Genomic DNA, 26090 nt, shown 5'->3' with positions numbered 1-26090 from the left:
CTGTCTGCCTGTGCTCGCTCGCTCTCTCTCTCTCTCTCTCTCTCTCTGACAAATAAATAAATAAAAATCTTAAAAAAAAAAAAAGAAAGAAAGAAATTTGCATGGCTCAAAAAAATTTAAATTAGTTCCCTCTCCCTTCCTCTTGGTTGGGCGCAAAGACTGAACTAGCACAGTGTGTTGTAAAAGATTTAACCTTGGCCAAAGACAGGTCTGGTCTTTGCCTTCAGCTCCCTGGAATAAACCTAAACTGTAGAAATGCCTGTTGTTAAAAGTTTTTGTTTACTGAGGGCTCTGAGCTGTGCCAGAGGGTCTAACAATGTGATTTATGATGGGGACTGTGAATCATACAGGATCAGTGCAACTTCAGGAGGGGCTGGAAACTGAGGTCAACTACGTTGGCAATCAACCACATCTACATGATGGAGTCCTCCCCCAAAAAACCTGACACCAAGGCTCAGGTGAGCTTCTCTGGTCGGCAATACTCTATGTGTATTATCACACATCACTGCCAGGAAGAGTTAATGCTGTCCCTGACTCCAACAGAAGCTCGGGATTTGGGACCCTACTAGACTCTGCCTCAAGCATCTCTTCCATTGGCTGATTTTAATCTGTCTCCTTTTGTTGAAATAAATCATAACTTTGAGTGTAATAACTTTTAGAAAAGTTCTGTAAGTCCTTCTAGCAAAGTACTGAACCCAAAGGTGTTCTTGGGGACCCTCAAATTCTACAATAAAGTAAGGCTGGATTTAGGGATTGTTTCCTAAATTAGTACAGTGTCATTAGGACTGAAGATTCAGGGGTGTGGCTGGGGAGGAACAAAGAAGGCAACACAAGTGGTCAGGAGACTGATTTCATACAAAAGGATTGGGCAAATAAGCAGTATCAAGTAGCATTCCTCTTAGTCTTCCCTCAAGAACTTCCAAGCTATTTACCCCTACCTTAACACCACCAAGTGATCTAAATAGTGTCAGAAAAATGAAACATAGCTCTATTCTTAAAAGTCTACTTCTTTTTTTTCTTTTTAAGATTTTATTTATTTATTTGACAGAGAGAGAGATCACAAGTAGGCAGAGAGGCAGGCAGAGGAGAGAGAGAAGCAGGCTCTCTGCAGTCTGCTGAGCAGGGAGTTGGATACGGAACTGGATCCCAGGACCCTGAGACCATGACCTGAGCTGAAAGCAAAGGTTTAACTCACTGAGCCACCCAGGCACCCCAAAAGTCTAGTTCTGAATTAAATCTCTAAGATAAACTCAACTCTAATGCAGTGTCAGGGGAGGTTGGAAAGTGAGGTTAACAGCCCTGCAGGTAATATGCAATTTTGGTTCTAAATATCATCTAAAAGACTTACAGTAAGGTGAACTCAAATTTATTAAGGGTGTACAACACCACCATTGGACAGTCAGGGATAGACTTTGCTAAAGTAAACCATCCTCCCAACATGCCAATAAGAAATATGCTCTAATTTTGTTAGGCAGACAAAATTTGGATGGTTATTTCAGAAACCAAGTATGTCATTTTGGACTTTCAGTTTTTAGTCTGTGTCATTTTAGTCTCCAAAGTATAATTCCAAGTAAGACTATAAAGTCTTAGCATTCTTACCACTCTAAAATATATAAAACAGAGAATCCCCAATACTTAGGATCCCTCTTTCCCTACACCGATACCCTATTACCCAATGAGTCTGCCCTGTGGTAAAGTAGGCAGCTGCCTACCATGTGCCAAAAGCAGTAGAAACAGTTCATAAGATTTCACAGAAAGGAAGATAACTGTGGCGCCTCCATGGCTTAGTTGGTCAAGTGTTTGCCTTTGGCCCAGGTCATTGATCACAGGGTCCTGGGATCAAGCCCCGCGTCAGGGTCCCTGCTCAGTGAAGAGCCTGCTTCTCCCTCTCCCCCACAACCCCCGCTCATTTGGACTCTATCTCAAATAAATGAATAAAATCTTAAAAAAAAAAAAAAAAGGAAGATAATGCTCCTGCCCTTACAACTGAAATCAGGAATTTAAAGATATATATGTGAAATTAAAAAACCAACAGAAATTCAAAATAATGAGAAAAGCAAGTTCATTTATTCCTGATTTTCCTCCAAGATTAGACCTCCTTAAATGCAGGGATTGTGCTTTAAATCATCAGCAACTTGAAAACAGAAGGCTCAGGGCGCCTGGGTGGCTGAGGCTGGGTAAGTGCCCAACTCTTGATTTTAGCTCGGGTCATGATCTCAGGGTCATGAGATCAATCCCACAATGGCTTCATGCCCAGCGAAGAGACTGCCTGAGATTCTTTCTTCTCTCCCTCTGTCCCTCCCCACTCTTTCACACATGCATGCTCTCTCCCACTCTCTCAAATAAATAAATAAAGTAGAAAGCTCAAAATTACAAAAATTAAGAGTACAAATTAATAAGAGCTGGGTAGCCTGAATCATGGAAAGTTTCCTAAACGTTAATTTTGTGCTGGATTTTTCAAGGGAGGTCAAAATGTACTGGCAAAGAGAGTTGACGATAACTTGAAGGAGAGAGCAAAGGTACAAGGGATAGATAATTTACTCAGTCTAGTTCAACCTGGCTGATTCAGTCCAAAGAAATGAGTTTAATGAAGTATCAGTGAATAGGGCTGTCCTAAGATCCTGCTGAAACGTGTGGGATTTATCCAACTGAGAGCCACTATCACAGGGGAATGAAATGATGATGACAATAACTGGAATCTCTGAGCAGTGAGAGGCCAGTTTCTCAGCTAGTAGCACTGACCAAAAGTAGCAACAGAGGCCAAAATCCTTGTTCTGGTTCAGAATATAAAAGCATTTCAGGGACCCCCGGGTTGGCTCATTCAGCTGAGCATCAGGTTTTGGCTCAGGTCATGTCAGTGTCATGGATCAAGCCCTTAGTCAGACTCCCTGCCCAGTGCAGAGTCTGCTCTCAAGCAGACTTCTCTCCCTCTTTCTCACTTGCTGTTCCTCCCTCTGCTCATGCTCTCGGTTCTATAAAATAAATAAATAAAATCTTTTTTTAAAAAGGTATTTCGGGATGCCTGGGTGGCTCAGTTGGTTAAGCTGCTGCCTTTGGCTCAGGTCATGGTCCAAGGGTCCTGGAATGGAGTCCTGCATCAGGTTCCTTGCTCAGTGGGGAGCCTGCTTCTCTCTCCGCCTCTGCCTACTTGTGTGCTCTTGCTTGCACTCTCTCTCTCTCTCTCTCTCTCTGACAAATAAATAAATAAATAAAATCTTTAAAAAAAAAAAAAGGTATTTCATCACTGGTGCAAGAATTAGACTCAAATATATACCATTACTTTTTTTTTTTTTAAAGGTGCAAGCAAACTCAGGGATGGCCAACAGGGTTGGGGGACAAACATGGTTTTTCCTTCCCAGTGCCCAAATGATTCTACCTACAGTGATGTGAAAAGGGAAAATATATATTTTTCAAATATGAAATTCTTTTTTTCTTTAAGATTTATCTATTTGAGGGAGACAGAGAACTTGTATGTGAGCAGTGGGAGGGGCAGAGGGATAGAGAGAATCCCCTCCTCTCAGTGTGGAGTCTGACCTGGGGCTCAATCCTACACTCAAGATCACAACCTGAGCCAAAAATTAGTCAGGGACTCAACCAACTGAGCCACCCAGGTACCCTAGGGAAAACATTTTTAAAAGTAAGGAATACATAAGTAGTGGTATGCTCAACTATCAAAGAGAAAAAAAAGCAGCAATGTCACGAAAAATATTTTCATGAAAAATAGGATGCAAGGGGAAAAAACCCAGGATAAGCACAAAAAAGAAACTTAGTTCTGATATACCAGAAAACAGAAAAGGGAAGAACTATCACTCAAAATCATTGCCTCGCTTTTAGATTCTGCCATCCTTCTTCCAAGCCTACACTCTATAAGAAGGTAAGTGAACATTCAATGAGAAGAAATATTCCCAAACAAAATAAACAAATGCCCCATATTCCAATACCAGAGATTTTTAGTGCCCCCAAGTATATGGATTATATTTATAATGAAACCGAATCTTGATTTAATGCTTTCCTTTCATAGGGATTCCCTCATCTCTCCTAAAAATGCAACAATTATCATAAAAACATAAACACTATCACAAAACCCAGCATAACACAATCTCTGAGCAGGGTCTAAGGAAAGTCTAAAGGAATAACAGGGGATAGCGATCTTTCTCACTGCTGCCAAAACAAAATAACAATAACCAAAAGTCTGAATGCTCTTACAGGATATCACAGATTGTGGCCTGTTCCTTGCCTTGCAGCCTTCCCAGAATGGACCAGTGGGATTTATCATGAACCAAATCTGTCAGGCAAGCTGAAGACAGACACGTTAGTTCTAATGAGCAGTGGTGAAAAACATACTGCTCCATTCAGCTCCAAACAATAATAAATAATTCAGGAAAAGAACTGCTGCATACAGAGCATAGCAGCAGGATTTAAAAATAGACCATAGGCTACAGAACCTAGGTAGGGGAATCAGGAGTCAGAGAAAATGGATTTATGTCAACAAATTCCCAAGCCCTTGCAGTACAGGACGCTACTGAAACGGTCACCCAAAATGGATGCCAGTATTTTAGCGTGCTTTTTCAAAAAAACAAGTATTTTCCAAGAACTTGGCAAATTTGGTAATGAGAACTAATAAGCAATAGCATTATTTGGCAATAGTAGGTATCACAGAAAAAGCAGATCAAAATGACACACGGAAGACATGTTCTTAAAAAAAAATTATAAGGAGGTTAGGGGTGCCTGGGTGGCTCAGTCAGTTAAGTGTATGACTCTTGGTATTGGCTCAGGTCTGTGATCTCAGGGTCATGAGACTAAGTACAAGTCAGGCTCTGTGCTCAGCATGGAGTCTGCTGGAGATTCTCCTCCTTTCCCTCTGCCCCTCCCCCTGCACACGCACATGTATGCTTTGTCTCTCTCTCTCTCTCAAATAAAAAATAAACACATAAAATCTTTTTTAAAAATTAGAAGGAGATTAAAATTCTATCTTCTGTACCACCAAGGTCTAGGTCTAAAATCAATCTGGACTTTGACTTACTAATCATGCCTCTAGTAACAAGAGTACATAGCACTAAAGATTTTTCTATTCATTTCTACACCTTCAACAGATCCAATCATGCAATACATGCAAACACAAGATTCTCACACCTGTAATAAAAAGGGTAACTTGAAAACTAAACAGAATCCATGATCATGTCCTCACCAGAATTATTTATTTTTTTAAAGATTTTATTAATTTGTTTGAGAGAGAATGAGCAAGAGAGCATGAGCAGGGGCAGAGGGAGAGGGAGAAGCAGACTCCCCGCTGAGAAAGGAGCCTGATGTAGAGATCAATCCCATCACCCTGGGATCATGACCCAAGTTGAAAATAGATGCCCAACTGACTGAGCCACGCAGGCACCTCTGTTCTCACCAGATTTTAAATTCTGAGTCTGACAGAATTGACTGCGTTTATAATTAGATGAAGGCAGTCCAAGATCCTAGGTTCATGTAGATGGTGAAGGTTTCAATGTACTCAAGAATGCTTCAAGTAGGGAATCTGACCAAGAGTGTGGCTGGACTGTCAATCTTAAGACTGGTGTCTTGAGGACCCTAAGAATGACCAGAACCCAGATGTACTCTAAATACTCAACAATGTATGTAATGAAAAAATAACATTCTGTATCCAAACTGCATTTCCCCACAGCTAGTCTCTTCATATGTTTGAGATCAATTTCAGAAAACTGAAAATTTTAAGATCATACAATGATGCCTATACTACCTATAATGTGTGATATAAAATACCAAATAAACCATAATCTCGTTCTTTTATATACTGCTCTATCCGAACTAGGTGAAACAGGACTGAAGAAATTCTTTTTCAGTATAAACTACAGACCATTTCAGTATAAACTACAGACCATTACGTAAATTCTTTTTCAGTATAAATTACAGACCAAAATGCTTATGCCTCACCTTTTTTTAGAAGAAAAATTGGCTATGTCTCCTCCTAACTGTGCCATTCAACTTAAACTACACAAAGACCAGAATGCATGTGTAATAAGATGAAGGGTTTTTTCAATTCTTAAATTCTCTAGTTTCTAAGTGTAAACAATAAATAATATTTTCAAAAGGTCATTTATTAACATATAATGTATTATTTGCCCCAGGGGTACAGGTCTATGAATCGTCAGGCTTACACACTTCACAGCACTCACCATAGCACATACCCTCCAGACTGGCTCATATAAAAGATGGTCCATTCTAAAACACTTCTCCAGGGGCACCTGGGTGGCTCAGTGGGTTAAGCCTCTGCCTTCGGCTCAGGTCATGATCTCAGGGTGCTGGGATCGAGCCCTGCATCGGGCTCTCTGCTCAGCGGGGAGTCTGCTTCCCCCCACCCTCTCTCTGCCTGCCTCTCTGCCTACTTGTGATCTCTTTCTGTCAAATAAATAAATAAATAAAATCTTAAAGATAAATAAATAAATACAGACATAAAACCACTTCTCCAGGCATGACATAATATGGTCAAATCTGCTATTTTCCATCCCTGCTCCACTCACCAGACAGTAAGCCAACACTTCCTTTCTCTGTAAATCGAGGCTTTCTTACTGTTGACAACAGACAGTATGGTCAGATAGACCTGGATTTGAGTTCTGGTGCTAGTACCACCTTTGGTTGTAGTGAAGGAACACTACTCTGGGTCTTACACTTTAGACAGATCCACTCTAACCGTCTTCTGACCTGCCTATCCCTTTAGGGCTAGATGTTCATGGGACCAAATGGACATACTACCTCAAGCCCCTGACTTTACCACCCCCAACTATGGTCTGGATCCCAGAATTCCCTGCCCAAGCAGTTTAGAGCCTACTTTCAAGTACTTCAATGGATCTCCTTAAACTCTGTCCTGCCATAGACAACACCCACTGTTGTACACATTCCATGGTCTGAATCGTGGCCAGGGGACAAATGATGAGGGTGAGGATAGAGACTAGACTTAGAGGGTACCCCTACACTATCCCATCCTGTCTCAGAACTTTGAGGAGTCCAAGAACTCTGGCCTTCTAGGACACTAGGAAAACATATGTCTAAGTAGTAAGGGACATTTTTTTCTAACACTTTTTAAAATCTTGACTTACAATTTAAATACATAGATATACAGAAACTGTGCTTCCATTCATGCTCTTGCCCTGAAATTTTTAGGAGCAGGCCTATCTAATCCTATCAAATACCAGCTATGTGATCTGATTAGTTTGCTTTTGTTTTGTTTTATTTTAACGTGATCTGATTTGTAAACTTCACTTTACTGACCCATAAAGTAATCTCCTTCATAGAATTTTAATATGATGAAATAATTTTCAAAATAATTTTGCAGGGTGCCTGATGAACAGCAAATCTGAGAGAAATTGAAGCTATTATTATATATGCTCTGCCATCACTCTTCTCCCTAGTATGGGCAAAAAAGGGACCAAACGGTCAAAAAAGTAGGGCTAATTTCAGAAAAAGTACAATGAAACAGCCATTTGTGATTTGTGGGTCTCATTTTTGGGATTTCTGTCATTGATTCCATGGAAGTCTGATAGTATTAGTTGTCTAGAAATGCCTCAAGGTGTATAACTACTGAAGCTAATTAGCATTCTCAAAATTAAACATCCATTGCAATGCTCAAGGGACTAGGGACACAGAAAAGAGATAAGGGCAAACAAATCCACCAAAAAGATAAAGTTCAAATGTGTCTAATAAATAAAGAAAACAGGATTCTGGAGTTAACTAATGTAACTTGCTGGGAGAAGAAAAATTATCAACTTCACAAGTGTCAAATAAAATATAAAACTTTTTGTTGCTGTTATTCACTGGGAAGGTGGGAATTAACTGGGCTGGAAGCTCAGAACTGTGATGATTTTGTAATAAAGATTGCACAAAATATCCTTTCATTTGAACCAAACAGATATTGTTTTGAAAAAAAAAAAAAAAACTTAAAAAAAAAAACAACCTACACTAAGTCATCTTATTCTGTAAGATCACCACACCAGAGTTGTGCCGTATAACTTTACCTCTAATCCTCACTTACCTTTCCCCTAACAAAGAATACAACTATGGGATCTTGGACAAAGAAAATTCAGTATTTTATACAGTTAGTTTTTAGAGACTGAATTCCCAGCTCTGCCACTTACAAGCTGTGTGATCTTGGGCAAGTTACTTAATCTCTTGGTGCCTCAGTTTCCCTTATTTGTAAAACAAAGGTAACAGTAACTACCTAACGGAGTTACAAAGATTAAATGAGTTAATATACAGGTAAAATGCTTAGCCACATAGAAAGCATTTAAATAAATGTTAGCTATTATTTATGTTGTTGTTATTTAGTTTTCTCTAAACTAAATATAAGAAGAGTGGGGGTCACTATTTTAAAACTTGGAGGAACTGGGGTGCCTGGGTGGCTCAATCAGTTAAGTGTCCAACTCTTGATTTAGGCTCAGGTCATGATCTCAGGGTTTTGAGATCGAGCCCCATGTCAGGCTCTGCTCGGAGCCTATGTGGGATTCTCTCTCTCCTCCCTCTGCCCTACCCCTCTTTAAAAAAACTTGGAAGAATTAATATAGAAATAATATTATCTGTTTTATATAGTTCCTCTGAAACTGCGGGACCTGCTTGCATAGAAGGAATAGACTAAGCAGGCCCAGAGTGACGTTAGGTTTTAAGGTCCTCAATATGTATTTTGTCCTTAGGACAAATATGGTAGGATGCAATCTAAGATTCTTGTGCCAGGGGAATGAAGTTCCCTTTCTGCACCTACCAGGAAAAGCAATGGTACAGGAAACAAATAGGCAAATTACAATGTATTATGTTAAGTGCTAGCTACAGCTGCTAACAAGGTTAAGTGGGAATAAAGGGAGTGGGAATGTAGATCACACCAGAAGAAACTTAATCTTTGCGGACAAACAGTAGGTAGCCAAAGAGAAAAGTGGAAAAACAGACCTAGACTCCATATTCACCAAGTGGATGATATGAAGAAAGTTACTTAATCTCTCTAAACCTCAGTTTCCTTATCTATAAAATGGAACGATCACAACACTTTTCTTAGAAGGCTATGAAGATTAAATGAGATAATATAATAAAGTACTTAGAACACAGTGCGAGAAACACAGTGTGAACCCAACAAACAATAGTATCATTAACACAGACATATGGATCACCTTGATGCTTTCTCAGAACAGCAAGTATTACATAAAGAAAGCAAGAATGTAAGGCACTCACAGAAAAGTGAGTGAGAAAAAGCCAGAGATGAGTGGAAACAGGATCATAAAACATCTTGCATACTAACTAAAACTATGAGAAACTTGTAAAGGATTTTCAAAAATGAGTTACATCATCATATTTCTATTTTAGAAACATTACTTTTGCTACAAAGTGGATGGCTTAGAACACAGATAAAATAGAGGCAGACACACCAGCTAGGAAAAAGATGAGATAAGAATTCTAACACAGAAAAAAAAAAAAAAAAAAAAAGAATTCTAACACAGAATAAAGGGACTGGGACCCTAGAGGCATTAGGAGGTAGAATCATTAAGACTGAGTGACATATGAGATGTGTATGATGATTGAAAGATATCCAAGTGATGAAAGGAAGATATCCAAGTGACTGGATAGAAAAGCAGCTTCTCAAAGTGGGGCCTGATATGCCTGGGAATCTATAAGACTTTTTTCCGCAAGGTCAAAACCACTTTTATAATAATACTTAACATATATATTCACATATATTATATATGAATTAACATTAGATACATATTATATATATGAAATGAAATATAATATAATAGGCCCTTGTTTGCCCTTTTCACTCTCATGCTCTCACAGGTATATGATAGTATTTTCCAAAAACTATGTAACATGTTATATCACAACCAACTGAATGAAAAGGCAGATATAAGAATTTGTCTCTGTTCTATTAACCCCAATATTAAATTAGATTTGTATAAATGAAAAACATGACACATTTCCCACTAAATTCTATCATTAACTATTTTGAAGAATTCATTTCATTAAAAACTTGCTTTTATTTAACATGTAATAGATTATCATTTTAAAATTAATAAATGTTTTTTAAATTTCTCAGTTTTAATTTCTAATACACTAATATTGATAGATATAATCCACATAAACAAAAGCTCTTTTGGAGGCCTCAATAATTTTTAAGAGTGTGAAGAAAATCTGGTATCAGAAAGTTTGAGAACTGGGGTAGATATTTCTACCACTGAAATCAGAATACTGAAGGAGAAACTTGGATGCAAGTCTGGACAGAAAGAAGATAAAAGTTCAGTTTAAAACATGGTAAATGTGGGATTGAGGGGAAGACAGTGGCAGAGTAGGAGAATCCTAGGCTACCTTGACCCGTGAATACAACTAGAGAACTATCATTTCATCCTAAATAACCCAGAAATCGATCTGAAGACTGGCAGAACAAACCCCACAACTAAAGGTAAAGAAGAGGACACATTGAAGAAGGTTGGAAGTAAGGATATGTGGCTTCAGAGAGAAACAGATTGTAGTTGCTGCAGTGGGGAGGGAGGTGCCATTGTGGAGACAGGCAAGAGATAAACTAACTCAGAGCAGAAAACAAATTCCCCTAGCAAATGGCATGCAAAGTGAAAGGGGCAAAATTTCATGCCTTTTGGCAACCAGTGGGGCTTAAAGCCTGGAGTTTTAAAGGCCAGTGTGCTTGGCTCTAATAGAGCTCAGAGGACACCGGGGCTACTCCTGGAGAAAAGGCAGGGCAAACATGTTGTATGGACATAATACATAGAAACAGTGATCTGAAGAGGGCAGGGGACACACAGTGGGTAGGTTACTTGCTCATCTCAGAGCATGTCCCAGAGAGGTAGCATTTACGGAGAACAAAAGAACTGGCCAATGACACTTCCCTCCCCAACCCCTCAGCACAGGCACAGGGACACCTGCAGGAACTAGCCCAGCATGGACACCTGCTCCCTAACTTGCTTATGCCAGGTCCCACTCCCTACGCTTTGGTGGAACCACCTTTCCCAGTCACACTTGGCTCAGTCCCAGCTTGACAAGCCCTCTCCCCCAGAAGACCAACCCAAACTCCTGCCAACACTTCATCTCCTGACCATCTCCTGAGATTTATGAGGCCTTAGTTCCAGTGGTGGTGGCAACAAGACTCATTTTACAAGCAGACCAGAACACACCTAGTTAAAACAAGCCACATTCAGGCCAGGAACCAACCACTCCCCACAAAAGGCAAACAGAGCCTCTGCAGACAACTGGCCTGAAGGGTAAGATAAAGCAGCCAGGACACGACAGCAAAGTACACAAAGCACACATTGGAGACATTGTAGCCTGGTGCTTCAGGGGACACTACACTGCTGGGCACTATAAGACCTCTTCTTACAAAACCATTGTTCTCAGGTGCCTAGGTGGCTAAGAGGGTTAAAGCCTCTACTTTCAGCTCAGGTCATGATCCCAGGTTCCTGGGATCAAGCCCTGCATTGGGCTTCCTGCTCTCCCTCTCCCACTCCCCCTGCTTATATTCTCTCTCTCTCTCTCTCTCTCTCTCTCTCTCTCTCTGTTAAATAAATAAATAAATAAATAAATAAAATCTTTAAAGAAAAAAGGCAGTAAGACAAAAATAGATAGTTACACATAAAGGAAACCCCATTAGCAGACAAACAAAAACAAAAGAGGGTGCCTGGGTGGCTCAGTCATTAAGCTTCTGGCTTCAGCTCAGGTCAATATCCCAGGGTCCTGGGATCAAACCCAGCTCTGGGCTCCCTGTTCAGTGGGAAGCCTACTTCTCCCTCTCCCCACTGCTTCTGTTTCCTCTCTCACTATGTCTCCCTCTGTCAAATAAATAAATAAATAAAATCCTTAAAAAAAGAAAAAAGTTCATCGCCACCAAACCACCCCTATAAGATATATTAAAGGGGACTCTTTGAATTTAAAGGAAAGATCAAAAGTAACAGTATGAAGTTAGGAAACACAAAAACAGTAAAAATTAATATTTCTCTAAAAAATCAGTCAAGGAACTGACAAAATAAAAGGATATAAAATATGACACCATATACCTACAATATGGGAAGGAGTAAGGAATATATTCAAACTTAACCTTCAATTTAATATAGACTGGTATATGCAGAAGATGTTATACATAAACACAATGGTAATCACAAATCAAAAACCACCCATAAATATGCAAAGAATAGAGAAAGAAATCCAAGTATATCACTAAAGAAAACCAGCAAACCATGAAAGAAGACAAGAATCAGGAAATCTTCAGAAACAACCACAGAACAAGTAATAACAATAAATACATATCTATAATTACTTTAAATGTAAAAGGATTAAACACTCTAGTCAAAAGATACAGAGTGACAAAATGGATTAAAAAAAAAAAAAGAGCCATCTATATACTGCCTACAAGAGACTCATTTTACACCTAAAGACACCTGCAGATTGAAACTGAGGAGATGGAGAAACATTTATCATGCAAATGGCTGTCAAAAGAAAACCAGAGTAGCAATATTTGTATCAAAATAGACTTTGAAACAGACTTTAAAACAAAGAATGTAACAAAAGACAAATGACACTACAGGGGCACCTGGATAGCTCAGTCGTTTGAGTGTCGACTCTTGATTTCAGCTTAGGTCATGATCTCAGGATCTTAAGATCGAGCCCAGCATCAGGCTCCACTCAGTAGAGTCTGCTTTTGATTCTCTCTCTCCCTCTCCCTCTGCCCCACCCTGCTCACGCTCTCTCTAATAAATAAATAAATAAAATCTTTTTTAAAAGGACACTATACATGGGGCGCCTGGGTGGCTCAGTGGGTTGAAGCCTCTGCCTTCGGCTCAGGTCATGATCCCAGGGTCCTGGGATCGAGCCCCGCATCGGGCTCTCTGCTCAGCAGGGAGCCTGCTTCTCCTCTCTCTCTGCCTGTCTCTCTACCTACTTGTGATCTCTATCTGTAAAATGAATAAATAAAAAAATCTTTAAAAAAAAAAAAGGACACTATACAATAATAAAGGGAACAATCCAATAAGAACATGTAACAATTGTTCAACAACAATATTTATGCATCCAACATGGAAGTAAGTACCCAAATACATTAAAATAGTTAATAACAAACATAAAGGAACTAATTGATAATAATATAGTAATAGTAATACCCCATGTACATCAATGGACAGATCATCTAAACAGAAAATCAAGAAGGAAACAATGGTTTTGAATGACACAATGGACCACATGGATTTAACAGGTATATTCAGACCATTCCATCCAAGGGGCACCTGGCTGGCTCAGTCCGTAAAGCATGGGACTGTTGATCTTGGGGTTGTGAGTCTGAGCCCTACACTGGCTGTAGAGATTACTTAAGGAAATTCTTAAAAAGTTAAAAAAAAAAAAAAAGAACATTCCATCCAAAAACAGCAGAATATACATTCTTTTCAAGTGCACATGGAACATTCTCCAGAATAGATCACATATTAGGTCACAAAAAAAGCTTCAACAAATTCAAAAAGATCAAAGTTGTGCCATGCATCTTTTCTGACCACACTGTGAAACCAGGAGTCAAGCACAGAAAAAATATGGAAATACCACAAATATATGGAGATCATTATTACTACTAAACAATGAATGAGGGGCACCTGGGTGGCTCAGTTGCTAAGGGTCTGCCTTCGGCCCAGGTCATGATCCCAGGGACCTGGGATCAAGCCCTGTGCCAGCCTCCCTGCTCTGTGGGAAGCTTGCTTCTCCCTCTCCCACTCCCCCTGCTTGTATTCCCTCTCTCACTCTCTGTCAAATAAATAAATAAAGTCTTTAAAAAACAAATAAATAAAAAATAAACAGTGAATGGCCAACCAAGAAATAAAAGAAGAAATTTTTAAAAGGTACGTGGAAACAAATGAAAACAAAAACACAATGATTCAAAAACCTTGGAACACAGCAAAAGCAGTTCTAAAAGGGAAGTTTATAGCAATACAGGCCCACTTCAAGAAGTAAAATCTCAAACAACTTAACTTAGACCTAAAGGACCTAGAACAACAAACAAACAAACCCTAAAACCAGCAGAAGGAAGGAAATCATAAATATATCAGAGCAGAAATAAATCATATAGAAACTAAATAAATAAAAACAGATCAATGAAACCAGGAGCTGGTTCTTGGAAAAAAATCAATAAAACTGATAAACCACTAGCCAGACTTATCAAGAAAAAGAGAAAGGAACCAAATAAATACAATACAAATGAGAGGAGAAATAACAAACACACCACAGAAATACAGACAATTGTAAGAGAAAATCATGAAAAACTATATGCCAACAAATTGGAAAACCTAGAAGAAATAGATAAATTCCTAGAAACATATAACCTACCAAAACTGAAACAGGAAGAAATAGAAAATTTGAACAGACCAACTACCAGCAAAGGAACTCAAGCACTATCAACAAACTCTCAACAAACAAAAGTCCAGGACCAGATGGCTTTACAGCAAATTCTACCAAACATTTAAAGAAGGTTTAATATCTATTCTTGTCAAACTATTCCAAAAAAATAGAAGAGGAAGGAAAACTTCCAAATTCATTCTATGAGGCCAGCATGCCCTAATACCAAAACCAGATAAAGACAGCACAAAGAAAGAGAACTACAGGCCATTATCTCTGATGAACACAGATGCAAAAATCCTCAACAAAATACTAGCAAATCAAATCTAACAATACATTAAAAACATCATTCACCACAACCAAGTGGGATTTATTCCTGGGTTGCAAGGTTGGTTCAATTTTTTACAAATCAATCAACACAATACATCATATCAGTAAGAGAAAGTACCATATGATCACTTCAATAGACATGGAAAAGCATTTGACAAAGTACAACAGCCATTCATGATAAAAACACTCAACCAGGGCGCCTGGGTGGCTCAGTGGGTTGGGCCGCTGCCTTCGGCTCAGGTCATGATCTCAGGGTCCTGGGATCCAGTCCCGCATCGGTCTCTCTGCTCGGCGGGGACCCTGCTTCCCTTCCTCTCTCTCTGCCTGCCTGTCTGCCTACTTGTGATCTCTCTCTGTCAAATAAATAAATAAAATCTTTAAAAACAACAACAACAACAACACTCAACCAACTAGGTTCAGAAGGCATGCACCCCAACATAACATAGACCATATATGAAAAACAGACAGCATCATCCTCAATGTGGAAAAACTGAGAGCCTTTTGCCTAGGATCAGAAACAAGACAAGGATATTTACTCTTCCCACTTTTATTCAACATAGTGCTGAAGTCCTAGCCACAGCAATCACGCAACAAAAATAAAGGCATCCAAATTGGTAAGGAAGAAGTAAAAACTTTTACTATTTGCAGGTGACATGATACTATATAGAGAAAATCCAAAAGACTCCACCAAAAAACTGCTAGAACTGATAAATGAATTCAGTTAAGGAAAAGGATACAAAAATCAATGTGCAGAAATCTGTTGCATTTCTATATACAAATAATGAAGCAGCAGAAAGAGAAATTAAGAAAATAATTCCATTTACAACTGCACCAAAAATAACAAGATATCTAGGAATAAACCTAATGCAAAAGGTAGAAGACCTGTACTCTGAAATCTATAAAACACTGATGAAAGAAATTCAAGACAATACAAAGAAGCTCATGAACTGGAAAAACAAATATTGTTAAAATGTATTATGCTACCCAAAGCAACCTACACATTTAATCCAATCCCTATCAAAATACCAACAGCATTTGGGGCACCTGGCTGGTTCAACTGGTAGGGCATGCAACTCTTGACCTTGGGGTTGGGAGTTTGACCCCCATGTTGCGTGCAGAGATTACTCAAAAATAAAATCTTTGGGGCGCCTGGGTGGCTCAGTGGGTTAAAGCCTCTGCCTTTGGCTCAAGTTGTGATCCCAGGGTCCTGGGATCGTGCCCCGCATTGGGCTCTCTGCTTGCCAGGGAGCCTACTTCCTCATCTCTCTCTCCGCCTGCCTCTCTGCCTACTTGTGACCTCTGTCAAATAAACAAATAAAAATCTTTAAAACAAATAAATAAAATCTTTAAAAAATAATAGTAATAAAATGATAAAAAATAAAATAAAATAAAATAGGGGCACCTGGGTGGCTCAGTGGGTTAAGCCTCTGCCTTAGGATCAGGTCATGATCTTAGGGTCCTGGGATCGAGCCCCGCATCAGACTCTGCTCAGCAGGGAGCCTGCTTCTCTCTCTGCCTGCCTCTCTGCCCACTTGTGATCTCTGTCTGTCAAATAAATAAATAAAACCTTAAAAAAAAAAATTGGCTGACTAGGGGCACCTGGGTGATTCAGTAGTTAAGCATCTGCTCAGGTCATGATCCCAGGGTCCCGAGATTGAGCCCCAAATCAGGCTCCCTGCTTGAGAGCCTGTTGCTCCCTCTCCCACTCACCCTGCTTCTGTTCCCTCTCTCGCTGTGTCTCTCTCTGTCAAATAAATAAATAAAATCTTTTTAAAAAAATTTTTTTAAAGATTTTATTTATTTATTTGAGAGAGAATGAGAGAGAGAGCATGGGGGTAGGGGTGGTCAGAGGAAGAAGCAGATTCCCTGCTGAGCAGGGAGCCTGTTATGGGACTCCATCCTGGGACTCCAGGATCATGACCTGAGCCGAAGGCAGTTGCTTAACCAACTGAGCCACCCAGATACCCCAAACCTTTTAAAAACATTGTTTTTTTTTTTTTTAAGATTTTATTTATTTGACAGAGATCACAAGCAGGCAGAGAGGCAGGCAGAGAGAGAGGAGGAAGCAGGCTCCCTGCTGAGCAGAGAGCCCGATGTGGGGCTCGATCCCAGGACTCTGAGATCACGACCTGAGCCGAAGGCAGTGGCTTAACCCACTGAGCCACCCAGGCGCCCCTAAAAACATTGTTTTTAATTTAAAATTTTTTAAAAATAGCTGACTAATGTAACGAACTATATGCCCTTTGTTCATCAGCAGAAGTGATAGACTGGAAATAGAAATAAATCTTTCCTGATAAGAATGGCATAAGCAGGAGCCACTCTATCCCAAAGGTGGCTCTAGCAGATTCCCAGAGCTCAAAGTCACCCAATTACTGAAATGTGTCCTAATTTCACAAAATAACTACAAAGAAATATTTTCTTCAAGTGTTTGATAACTACATGGTCCTATACAATACTCCATCTCTCTGAATTTTTACATAGATAACTACAGTTTTGCAATATAGAGATAATCTTTAAGAAATCCTAGCATATGTTTATCAAATCATCATAAATGCTGATGTAAGCTCCAAAACTAATAAAAAAAAAATTAAAGAATAACCTAGCAAGATGCACTTAGGCTGGAAAGGCTGCTTTAACTGGTCAACTCTACCCTTTAAATACAGAAAAATGTGATTTTATAAATATAGCCATTCTTTTGATAAAAGAACTATATGGATAAGAATAGAGAAAAGGCATATGAAAGCCAGAATCTAGCATTACATCCGAGAACCCTGAACAAGAAAGGATATATTATCACACACAAGCTGTCACTAAAATCTTTTCACACCATCATCTTGTGCTATGGTAGCTAACCTATTTCTAGCTCTAAGCCTGTATCTGATTGATTTGCAAACTTTTGGAAGTAGCTGGGCTTCAACTGATACCCAACAACATCAGAAGTATCTTTTTGTCTGAGTTATATTTAGCCTCTATTCCCCACTCCTTTTCTGTTTAAGAACCTGAGGAAGGGGACACCTGGGTGGCTCAGTTGGTTGAGCGTCTGCCTTTGGCTCAGGTCATGATTCCGGGGTGCTGGGATCGAGTCCAGCATTGGGTTCCTTGCTCAGCCGGGAGCCTGCTTCTCCCTCTGCCTGCCGCTCCCCCTGCTTGTGCATAAGAGTGCTCTCTCTCTGACAAATAAATAAAATCTTTACAAAAAAAAGAAAACAACAAAGAACTCAATTCAGTAAGGAATTACTGGACAGTATTTATTAACAATGGCTGTTCCTAATGTTATTGAAAACTTCAGCAGTGGAGGGGGCAGGGGAGATTTGATTTCTGACTAACATGGAGTAAGAGAGATCATATTATCTTCCTGGCAGAAACAACTAAAAAAAAAACAGACAAAATGGGTAAAACCATGGTTTTTAGGACATCAGGCAATAAACAACAGGGATTCCTGAGAGATGGGAAACAAATAAGGTAAGCCTTAAGATTACCCAAGCTTAATGCCTAGACACTGCTTCCAAGTAATGTCAAAAAAAAAAAAAAAAAAAAAAAAAAAAAAAAGGTGAAAGGGAGGAGTCCAGGAGAAACCTAGGCAGAATCCAACATGCTCCCTGAGTGGAGAACACAGGAGTGAAAGTCTGAGAAAGCAAAAGAGTCTAGAGTTCACAGAAGAGTATACCCCTGGGGAAAATATTTGTAAACCGTATCTAAGAAAGGAATTGTATCTAGATATATAAGCAACTCTCAAAACTCAAACCATTAAGCAATGGGCAAAAGAGGGGCGGCTGGGTGGGTGGCTCAGTTGTTACATGATCCCAGAGTCTGGGGATCAAGCCCCACATCAGGCTCCCTGTTTGGCAGGAAGCCTGCTTCACCCTCTCCCACTCTCCCTGCTTGTGTTCCCTCTCTCACTGTCTTTCTCTGTCAAATAAATAAATAAAATCTTTAAAAAAAAAAAAAGAAATGGGCAAAAGACATAAGCAAACTTTCAAAATCATTAGCCATTAGGGAAATGCAAAACAGATGAATTATTTCTATATATCTATCATAATGGCTAAAATAAAAAATACTAGTGCACCTAGGTAACTCAGTCCGTTAAGCATCTGACTCTTGCTTTCAGCTCAGGTCATGATGTTTCTCATAGGTGGCATGGGTCATGAGATCAAGCCCTGCATCAGGCTCCATGCTCAGGAGGAGTCTGCTTGAAGACTTTCCCTCTGCCCTTCCCCCACACTCTCACGTGTGCACGCATGCACTTTTCCCCACCCTCTCTAAAATAAATAAATAAATAAATAAATAAATAAATAAAAACAGAATGAAATAAAATAAAAAATACTGACAATGCCAAGTATTGACAAGAATTCAGAAAACATGGATCACTCATACATAAGTGATGGTAATGTAAAAATGGTATAGCCACTCTAGAAGACAGTTTGGCAGTTTTATGTAATTACTCTTGGGCATTTATCCCATACAACTAAAAACTTACATTTACAGAAAAACCTGAACAAAAATGTTCATAGCAGCTTTATTCACAATGGCCAAAAACTGGAACCAACACGGAAGTCCCTCAAAAAGTGAATGTGTAAACAAAATTGGAACAACCGTACCAGACTACTACTCAGCAATGAAAGGATACAAACTATTGACACATGCAGTAATTTGGATGGACCTCAAGGGAATTATGCTGAGTGGGAGAAAAAGTCAATCTCAATAGGTTATATATGGTATGATTCCATTTAATTAACATTATGACATGGTAAGATTAAAAAGCTGGAGAACAGACTGGTAAAGCCATGGTTATAGGTTTATGAATGGGGTGGAGGTAGGTGGATGTTGTTATTAAAGGGCAACAGGAAGAATTCTTATGGGAATGGAACTGTTCTGTATCTTGATGGTGGTTGTGGATATACATTAAAATTCCACAGAATTCCCCCAACACATATACCCATGCACAGAAAGGAGTACATGTACAATTGTCAAATCTGAATAGCCTCTACGGATTGTAATAATATTAATTTCCTGGTTTTTACATGGTAGTATAGTTACACAAGCTGACACAATTGGGAGAAACTGGGTGAAAGGCACATGGAATGGAAAATTGCTGTACATTTTTTTGGCAACTTCCTATAAATTATACTTATTTCACAATGAAAAATTAAAATAAATGACTGGAAGTGACAGCTTACAAAATAAGTAAAGAGCCAGCATTTAAAAATTTATTACAACTATATTCTGTATGTGTAAAAATCTAAAGGAAGCATGATCGGAGAAGAAGTAAAAAAAATCTCCAAAATGGTAGAGATAAAAACACACTATGTATGACTAGTAGAAGATTAAAAACCGCAACAGAACAAACAGGGTGAGAAAATATGAAAACACAGCAAAGAAGTCAATCAAAATAAAACACAGAAAGGAAAAAAAAAAACACTAAAATAAAATGAACAAAGCATCCATGAACTGTGTGGGACAAATTCCAATTACCTAATAGGTGGTCACTGGAATTTCTGAAGAAGACATGGGGGAAAAATATTTAAAGAAATAACAGTTTCTAAGTTTCTAAATTATAATAAAACTATAAATACAAAGATCCAAGAAGCTGAAAAAAACAAACAAAGACACACCATTACCAAACAACCTAACACTAATATTACAGTAATACAGAGTAAATTTAAAAGCAGCCAGGAAGAAGGATATATTACATACAGAGGAACAAAGACGAAGACAATAACAGAATTCTCAATGGAAACTATTCAAATCAGAAGACTCTGTATCTTAAAAGACTGAAATAAAAACACTGTCAACCACAAATTCTATACTCACAGAAAATATCTTTCAAAAATGAAGGCAAAATAAAGACTTTTTCACACATACAAAAGCTAAAAATCACCAATAGCAGACCTGTGCAAGTCCTTCAGGCTGAATAAATATGATAATAGATGGAAATCTGGATATGCACAAAGGAATGAAAAGCATCAAAAATGGTTATAATGTGGTTAATTATAAAAATCTTTTTTTACTCATTATTTAAATATTTTTTCAAAATTATAAACTATTCAGAGCAATAATTTTATATTATAATTTTTATATATGTAAGTATATACATGCATATGTGTATATGTGTGTATATACATATATGTGTGTATAAAATAAATAAATCTTCAAAATACACACACACACACACAAACACAAGTAAAGTGTATACCCAGAACAGGGCAATGGCCAGAAGGGAAGGAAAAGAAGTATACTATTGTAAAGTTCTTATACTACATATGAAGCACTATAACATTACCATGAAGTGGAATGTATAGCTGGAAAAATGGCAATCAACAGAAACTCACTTAGGAATCCTAGACACTGGGCTTTAAATCAGCCAATTTAAATAAGATTAAAAAAGGAAACTATGATTAAAGAATTAAAATAAAAGTGTAACATTTCAGAAACAGAATTTTAAGAGAAAGATAGAAATTACAAAAAGGAACCAAATAAAAGTTTTGGATTTGGAAAGTACAATAACAAAAATGAAAAACAAAGGAGAGGGGTTTGATACAAGATATGAGCAGGCAGAAGAAAGAACCAACAAACTTGAAGTTGAGTCAATTAAGAATATCCAGTCTAGGGGCACCTGGGTGGCTCAATGGGTTAAGCCTCTGCCTTTGGCTCAGGTCATGATCTCAGGGTCCTGGAATCAAGCCCTGCATTGGGCTCTCTGCTCAGTGGGGAGTCTGCTTCCCTCTCTCTGCCTGTCTCTCTGCCTAATATGATCTCTATCTGTCAAATAAATAAATAAAATCTTAAAAAAAAAAAAAAAAAAAAAGGAATATCTAGTCTGCAGGCACCTGGCTGGCTCACTCAGAAGAACAAGCAAACCCTTTATCTTGGGGTTGTGAGTCCCAGCCCCACACTGGGTGTAGAGATTACTTAAATAAATAAATAAAAACTTTAAAACAACAAATGAAAAGAATATCCAGTTTGAGGAACAGAAGGAAAAAACTTAGGGCAGTGAGACAATAAAAAGAAAGAAAAGGCATTCAGTGTGGAAGAGAAGTAAAACTTTTTCTATTTGCAGGGGCAGCTGCGTGGCTCAGTTGGTTGGATAGCCAACCCTTGATTTCAGCTCAGGTCATGATCTCAAGGTCCTGGAATCCAGCCCCAAGTTAGGCCCTTTGTTCAGCAGGGAATCTGCTTGAGGATTCTCTCTTCCTCTCCCTCTGCCTCTCCCCCCACTCATTCTCTCTCTCTCTCTCTCTCTCAAATAAATAAATAAATCTTCAAAAACAAAAAAAAAATTTTTTTTTAAGATTTACTTATTTGATAGAGACACAGCAAGAGAGGGAACACAAGTGGGGGGAGTAGGAGAGGGAGAAGCAGGCTTCCCACCAAGTAGGGAGCCCAATGCAGGACTTGAACCCAGGACCTGGGGTGATGACCTGAGCTGAAGGCAGAAATGCAATGACTGAGCCACCCAGGCACCCCCCAAAATTTTTTTCTATTTGTAGGTGACATGATCTTATATATAGAAATTCCTAAGGAATCCACTAAAAACTAATAAACAAGTTCAACAAGGTTGCAAAATACAAGGTCAACATACAAAAATTGATTATATGTCTATACACAGGTAATGAATATTCCAAATATGAAATTAAGGGAAAAAGTCCATTTACAGTAGTAACAAAAATCATAAAATACTTAGGTATAATTTTAACAAGGAAGTGTAATAGAATAGGATTTTTTTTTTAAGATTTTATTTATTTGACAGACAGAGATCACAAGTAGGCAGAGAGGCAGGCAGAGAGAGAGGGAAGCAGACTCCCTACTGAGCAGAGCCCGATGCGGGGCTTGATCCCAGGATCCTGGGACCATGACCTGAGCCGAAAGCAGAGGCTTTAACCCACTGAGCCACCCAGGCACCCCTAGAATAGGATTTAAAAACCTGTAATGCTTATATATTAAAAATTATTGGGGCGCCTGGGTGGCTCAGTGGGTTAATGCCTCTGCCTTCGGCTCAGGTCATGATCTCGGGGTCCTGGGATCGAGCCCCGCATCGGGCTCTCTGCTCCGCAGGGAGCCTGCTTCCTCCCCGTTCTCTCTCTCTCTGCCTGCCTCTCTGCCTACTTGTGATCTCTCTCTCTCTGTCAAATAAATAAAATCTTTTAAAAAAAATTATAAACAATCGCTGATAGAAATTAAAGAACTTATTATTAAAGGGGAAAGATGTCCCATGTTCATGGACTGAAAGATTTAATACTGCTAAGCTGGTAACACTCTCAAAATTGACCTACAGATTCAGTGTAATCCCTATGAAAATCCTTGCTGGCTTTTTTGAAGGCATTGACAATCTGCTCCTAAAATTCATATGGAAATGCAAGGGACCTGAAATAAACAACAAAATCTTTTTTTTTTTTTTTTAGGTTTTATTTATTTGACAGAGAGAGACAGTTGAGGGGGGGAATATAAGCAGGGGGAGCAGGAGAGGGAGAAGCAGGCTTCCTGCGGAGAAGGGAGTCTGATACAGGACTCGATTCTAGGACCCTGGAATCACGACCTGAGCCAAAGGTGGACACTTAATGACTGAGCCACCCAGGAGCCCTCTTTTTTTTTTTTTTTTTTTAAAGTAATCTCTACACCCAACATGGGGCTCAAATCACAACTATGAGATCAAGAGTCCCATGCCTACCAAATGAGCTACCCAGGCCACCAAACAACATAATCTTGAAAAAGAAAAACAAAATTGGAGGACTCACATTTCCTAATTTCAACCTATCACACAAAGTGACAGTAATCAGAACAGTACTGCAGTGGAATAGAACTGAAAGCCCAGAAATAAACCTTTACATTTATGGTCAACTAATTTTCAAAAAAGGAGGTCAAGACAAACAGGCCAAGGACCGTCTTCTCAACAAAAGGTGCTATGACAAGTGGAGAGCTAAACATAAATGAATAAAGTTGGAACCATATCTCATATTATACATAAAAATTAACTCAAAATAGATCACAGACCTAAATATAAGAGCTAAAGCTATAAAACTCAATATGAAATAGTGGAATAAATCTTCGTGACCTTTGGTTAGGCAAAACTTTCTTATACATAACACTAAAAGCATAAGCAACAAAAGAAAAAAAGATCAGCAGACTTCATCAAATTTAGAACTTTTGTCTGTAAACAATACCATCAAGTAAGTGAAAAGACAACTCAGAATAGGAAAAAAATATCGGCAAATCATGTATCAACTAAGGAATTTGTATCCATAATAAAGAACTCTTACAACTCAATTAAAAAAAAAAAGACAAGTTATCCAAAAATACTACAAACAATTTAAATATACATTTCTTTAAATAAAATATACAAATGACCAGTAAGTACAGAAAAAGAAGCTCAATTGAAGATCATTAGTCATCAGGGAAGTGCAAATCAAAATCATATTACTTGACACCCACAAGGATGGCTAGAATCAAAAGACACACAATAAGTTTAGTAAGGACAGACCAACTGGGACCCTCGTACCTTGCTAGGGGGATGCATAATTATGTAGCCAGCTTGGAAGCAGTGTGACGGTTCTTCAAAAAGCTGACCAGAGTTACCATAGGATCCAGTAATTACACTCCTAGATATATAGCCCGAAGAAAATACATATCCACACCAAAACTTCTAAATAAATAAACGTTCACAGCAGCATTATTCATAGTACCCAAAAAGTGGAAACAACCCAAATGTCTACCAACTGATGAATGGATTAGCTAAACATGATATACCTACACGATGGAATATTATTTGGTCATAAAACGGAATAAAAGTACTGATACATGCTACAACTTGTATGAATATTAAAACTATTACACTAAATGAAAGAAGCCAGACACGAATGGTTCATATATTATCTGATCCTTTTTATAAGATATATCCAGAAGAGGCAAATCCACAGAGACAGAAAGCAGATTAGTGGTCACCAGGTAATGGAGGGGGACGGGGGTATGGGGCGTGATTATTTAACGAGTATGAGATGGTTCACATGATGATGAAAAACTTTTGAAACTAGAGAAAGCTAGTGGTTGCACATCATAAATACAGTAAATACCACTGAACTATAAACTAAAATTGTTAATTATAAGTTACATGAATTTCACAATTTTTTTAAAAAGAAATTCCTTAAGGGAGGAAAAAAGTATATGCCCATACAAAGATTTATACACAAATGTTTACAGCATAACTTTTAGCTGCCAAAAACTGGAAACAACCCAAATGTGCATCATCAAAACACAAATGGATAAACAAATTGTGTTATAGCTATACAGGATTGCTACTCAGCAATAAAAATGAACTACTGATACATGCATCAACATAGATGAATCTCAAAATAATTATGCTTAGTTTAAAAAAAGCCAAAGAAAAAATAAATGTGAGAGTATATACTTTACAATTCCATTTATATAAAATTCTAGACAGTGCAAACTGTTCTATAGTGACAGAAAGTTCATCAGTGGTTGCTGAGAGACTACAGAAATTGAGGGGAAGTATTAAAAATGGGGATAAGGAAACTTGTGGAGGTGATATTTTCATTATCTTTACTGTGGTAACAGTTTCATGGGTGAACAACACATATGTCAAAACTTAACAAACTGTATACTTTTAACATGTACAGCTTACTGTATGTCAATTACAGCTCAAGATCTATTTTGAAAAAGATGGGGAAAAGGCTAACAGGACAATGTATTCATGCTGACCACCCAATGGCTCTTAAGGGAGTGGTAAAACAGTTTTACTTTACTTTGATGAGTGTATAAACAACTCCTGGCAAAACTATATACATGGAGAACCACTCACAGCAAGCATATAAATTTGAATTTTTGTAAATTTACAAATACTTCTATTAACCAACATTATAATATCAGAGATGCTGAATCTTCATTTTTGACTGATTTTCAAGTACTGCTAAAAACCCTCTCAGTTCCAGCAAGTACTACCATTAGCACGATCTGTAAATAAACATTTAGACATACCAAGAAAGCTCCTACAAGAAGCCCTTATAATAAGGTTCCTTAAAGCTAAAACACCTGTGAACAGTATTTCAAGTGTGACAAAAACAACACAAAAAATTCCCATTATCCATACTAACAATCTTTTAAGAATGCCCCCATTAGTATCTATTAACCTTTTGTAAGATAAAGTAAATATCTATTTTGTAAGGTAAATATCTATTTACCTTTTATAGATATTCACTCAAATAAATTTAAATTATTTCAAACTTATTATCTTTCTAAGAAGCTGGAAAAGCCTTAAAATTAAAACTCTAACTAATCTAATCGGATTTTTAAAGAAAAATCTAATTGGATTTTTCTTTACCAAAAAGTATGTTCATTGTTTCAAAGACAAACAAAAAGTATGATGTATTTAGTAGTGAGAAAAGTTATGAAAA

The 26090-nt window shown here is 38.2% G+C and overlaps 1 protein-coding gene across 5 annotated transcripts in view; it reads right to left on the bottom strand.

Annotated features, from left to right (window-relative positions):
• R3HDM2 (R3H domain containing 2) overlaps window positions 1-26090 on the bottom strand; it is a 162591-nt gene that overhangs the window by 91474 nt on the left and 45027 nt on the right. The gene's annotated exons all lie outside the window — the stretch shown is intronic.

This window comes from Lutra lutra, chromosome 8 (assembly GCF_902655055.1).
Source record: "Lutra lutra chromosome 8, mLutLut1.2, whole genome shotgun sequence".
NCBI lineage: Eukaryota > Metazoa > Chordata > Mammalia > Carnivora > Mustelidae > Lutra > Lutra lutra.
The sequence above is the reverse complement of the archived record's forward strand: the minus strand, read 5'-3'. Positions and strand labels throughout refer to the sequence as shown.